Source organism: Tenrec ecaudatus, chromosome 7 (genome assembly GCF_050624435.1).
Source record: "Tenrec ecaudatus isolate mTenEca1 chromosome 7, mTenEca1.hap1, whole genome shotgun sequence".
Lineage (NCBI taxonomy): Eukaryota > Metazoa > Chordata > Mammalia > Afrosoricida > Tenrecidae > Tenrec > Tenrec ecaudatus.
Genome location: NC_134536.1, coordinates 115,416,512 through 115,421,048, shown reverse-complemented (window position 1 = coordinate 115,421,048; position 4,537 = coordinate 115,416,512). Strand labels below are relative to the sequence as shown.

The window sequence follows — 4,537 nt, the reverse complement described above, 5'->3', positions numbered from 1 at the left end:
TCTTCCATGGCTGGACCAGAGATGTACACTAGAACAGATAGGAACTGGAAACACAGGGAATCCAGGGCAGATGATCCCTTTAGGACCAATGGTGAGAGTGGTGATACCGGGAGGGTGGAGGGAAGTTGAGGGAGAAAAGGGGAACAGATTACAAAGATCTATATGTAACCTCTTCCCTGGGGATGGACATCAGAAAAGGGTGTGAAGGGAGATGTCAGACGGTGTAAGATATGACAAAATAATAATAATTTATAAATTATCAAGGGTTCATGGTGGAAGGAGGAACGGGGAGGGAGGGTAAAAATGGGGAGCTGATACCAAGGGCTCAAGTAGAAAGCAAATGTTTTGGTAATGATGAGGGAATCAAATGTACAAAAGTGCTTGACACAATGGATGTATGTGTGGATTGTGATAAGAGTAGTACAAGACCCCAATAAAATGGTTTAATTATTTAAAAAACAAAAAACTTATTTCCATTAAGTCGAGGCCAACTCAGAATATCATTACAATAGGAGATGGTTATTCTTCTTGGGGAAGGGACTATAACAGGTAGCCATGTTTGATGTCCTGCTCCACTATTCCAGATGTGGTAATTGAATGCAACATGAGGTATTGGCAAGAGTACATATAATTCCTTGTTGTGGAAAAAGAAAATCCAAATTTATTATATTACTAAGATGATCTTAACTAGGGAAATGAGTCCTAGTGATGCACGGGTTGAGTATTGGTCTACTAACTGCAAATTTGTGTTTGTCTGCTTAATGTAAGAGAATATGTAGTAAAAGTCTTAAACAGGAAAAAACAAGAGAAAGACAAGGATGCATCATCTGGATGAAGGAGACCGTAAAGTTGAGGGGTCAGAATGGTGTCAAAGGGTTTGCTGACAATTGCCACAAAAGCTTGATTGGCAGCAGATCGATACACCACAGTTAGAGTTAGGACTGCAGAAGCAGGAACTGGACCATGATTGGGACACACACATTATGTTAGAAGAGTTTACAAAATGTGTCCAGGGTCTTCCAACTAAGGCAGTCAGGACATGGTTTATGAATATGTGACCCTAGGATGGCGGTCCCCATAGAGGATGCACCCATGCAAACCCCTAAAGGAGGCTGCTTCTCTCTAACCTGGTCAGAGGGCGTGTACTTCCTAATGCCCTCTGCCTGAGGACAAGATTTCTCATATTTCTGGTTAATGATCAGAAGGAATTCAATGGAAGTTATTCCATGTGAGAACTCTGTCAATGCATTTGAGGCCTTCAATGCTCTACAAAGCCTTCTGCACACCTAGTACCCAGAATTTCAGCTCAAATACAAAGGTTACAGAAGTTTTGGTCTCCAGACTGGCTTGATCTCACCCCAAAATATTAAATAAGGACTCTTCAAAATGTCATGGAAAAATTAAATGAAAAGATAATTCAAAACAACCTTTTTGAGAAGCCCCTCCTCTCTTGGAGGAGGCAACAATAAAATGGTTTATTGGAATCTCAGTGGAATAGCTGCAACGTTGCTCTGCACCAATATATGCAGCCAATTAGGAAAGTATTCAACTTTAGGCCCCCCTTTTTAATACAGATTATACGATCTGAAGCACCCTTTAGGATTTGAGTTAAGATGCTGTGCTGGGCAGATGCACTAGTTGCAAATTCAACACTGTCAGACACCCGATGAGAGAAAGATGAGGCTCTCCACTCTGTGTGAAGATTTCCCATCTCTGAAACCCAAGTGAGCTGGACTACTCTGGTCTGCAGGGTTACTGTCAGTCACAATAGACTTGGGGACTGTGTTTTAGCTAGGGAATTCAAAGGCCTCTGTGGGGGCCCCAAGAGTCTCAACAATATCTTCTGTCAGATCTTCAGTTGTTAGAGATTGCAGACAGCATGCTGTCGCAAAATGACACCTGACAAGGTGCGAGTTTTGTCTTTTGATGCCAAAAGTTCAGGTGGAGGACACCCTGACCGCTTTTGTGAATGCTAGGTGGGCCTGCGCCCGCCTTAGACTCCTCTCTGACACGGCCTTCTACTTTGCCTAAGAGGTGGCCTGCTTAAACATGAAATTCTTCTTTTAATACAGATATCAAAGACAACGGCTAATTTGCTGACCATATTCTCAAGAAAACTAAGTATGGCAACTTGAGTCACACACTCTAGTAAGGTAGGGAATCGTGATTGATTCTACCTCAGTCCTGCCACTCCACAATAGGACTCTAAATATTTGTGTTCTACATCATGGGATGATTATTTTTCCTGTATAGAATTTATGATAATATTAAAAATAATTTTAAAACAGTATTAAAAACATGATGAAATGAAATTTAAAATCTGCGTGTATACATTTAAAATATACATGGAATGGTTTATAGACATGTTAAAACAAACAAGCCTCAGCAGTAGAGTAGATCATAATTTATCTTAATAATATTTTATCCTCTCTCATTTAAGAATTCCCCTTCATGATGTTCTTACCACTGAACAATAACATGTGAAGATTACATCTCACAAACTGTGAAGAATAATGCGCTCCTTGTTAAAAGATAATATTCAAAAATTTTACATTCTTAAGATGTCACCCCAAGCTTGGAAGTTCAAACTCAGCAGCCTCTTTAGGGGAAAAAGAAGAAACAGTCCCCTGTGACTCTTTAAAGACTTTGAAGATTTTAAAGGAACAGTTCTATTCTGTATGATAGAGTTGAAACAGACTTTGATGGCGGTGTATTTACATTGGGGGATTATCTCTTGGAGAACTAGAACACACCCATCTGTGGAGATTCTTGAAACTAAGAGGTTTCCTTATAAAATGCCTTTAATCAGGAAGATAGAATAATTTTGAGTAGTTCCAAGGATTCTTAGAATTCTACATTCTTTTATAAAAGTGTCGTGTTGTTACTGTGCGTTTTCCAAACATTTGGGTTCAGGACACAAGGCCAGGCTAAAGGACAAAGAGGATTCAAAACCAGTAGATTAATTTACTTTTAGCCAATTATAATTAATATCACATCAGTGCTGTTTACTTTCCTACTGTCATCCATGTGCATTAGCACCAGGTTAATGTGCAAACCATAAGCCAAATGATAGCTAGCATAAATCCCCACTTTTGTTAGATAGCAAAGCCCACTGCCCTATCATTACTTCCTGGGAATAACCTTTGATCTTCAAATCAACAGTAAAAATAATTACTGGCTTTGACTAAACTGACATTCGTCATTTCAGTTCTGAGGAGCTGCACAGCTGGAGACAGATGTGCACGTCTCTCTGCCTAGATCCAAAGAAGCTTTCCCGAGAGTGTATATCATGCTTACCATTCATTTATCAGAGGCCAAATGTTTTTCTTTGTAAACGTGTGTAAAACATTCCCAGAATTCAAACAATAACAAATCAGGATGGAACGTGGCTGAAATGCAAAAAGGAAATCTCCCATCTGTCCAAATCAACCAGTTGGATTATCAGATAATGACAATACAAACAGGCACACACAAGCATACAAACAGGCTATGTTGAAGTATATTCAATAATTTGTCCAAGAAAAAAATTCAGACAATATGGTAAATGTTTTAAGATAAGAAAGTGAAGATAGTTCTCGCTGGGGCAGCACGTACACTAACATTGGAACGCTACAGAGAAGATTAGTATGGCCCTCGCGCAAGGATGGCACGCAAAGTCGTGAATTGCTCCATGTCTAAAAAAAGAAAAAGAAAAGAAAGTGAAGATTCTTTTGAAAAACTCAAAGTGTTTTCTTAAGTAGATTAATTCAGGAAGTTAAATTTCATTAAGTGTTCTTATTTTCACATTGTGTGCATCAGGACTATTTTATGAAGAAATAATCGACATTAATTCACTATCTACTATGAGAGTGTTATGCATCGTTTTAATATCTTTAAATTCCTCTTGTCCGAGAAATACTATATGTAATTAGTAATTACCTTCTTGTGGAATTTATTAAGTGCTTGGAGCCTATGAGGGAAGCGGGGGCGGGGGGCGGGGCATAGACTGTTAATGTGTTTGACTGCTACCAGAAATGCTGGAGGTTTGAGTCTCCACAGAAATATCTCAGAAAACAGCTTGGAGATATACTTATAAAAAGAATCAATTATTGAAATTGCATGTAGCGTAGTTGTGTGTGAGGCGCCTATGAGTTAGAACCCATTGGAAAATGAATGTCACTGGATTACGTCCTAGAAATAGTCCAGTATTAAGGGTGCAAATGAGAACAAGTCAAACCTTATTTCTACAGGTTCAGATGAAGAGTAAATCCAATTGAGAGGAGATAGGCGGCATATGAATAAATAAGCTAGTTAACCTCAAGTAGATTGATGTTGGTAGAAAATGAAACAAGCAGGTGACTAAGAGGTAAGGTGGGAGTGGCTTGGTCAAGAAGACCTCGCTGAGATGGTGTCTTCTGAAACAAAGCTTAATGAAGAGGAAGTACCAGTCCTGGCAAAGCTGTGGTCCAGAGCTTTCCTGGCAGGATGAGGAGCCCATGCCACCATCTGGAGTGGGGAAAAGCGTGATACATTCAAGGAGTGGGGGGAAAACAGCAGA

At 39.5% G+C, this 4,537-nt stretch overlaps 1 non-coding gene across 1 annotated transcript; it reads left to right on the top strand.

Moving 5' to 3' along the window:
- Nucleotides 1-3,571: 3,571 nt before the first annotated feature.
- Nucleotides 3,572-3,678, top strand: LOC142453943 (U6 spliceosomal RNA). The gene has a single exon (XR_012785496.1). It is a non-coding gene; the product is annotated as a U6 spliceosomal RNA (small nuclear RNA).
- The last annotated feature ends 859 nt before the right edge of the window (nucleotides 3,679-4,537 follow it).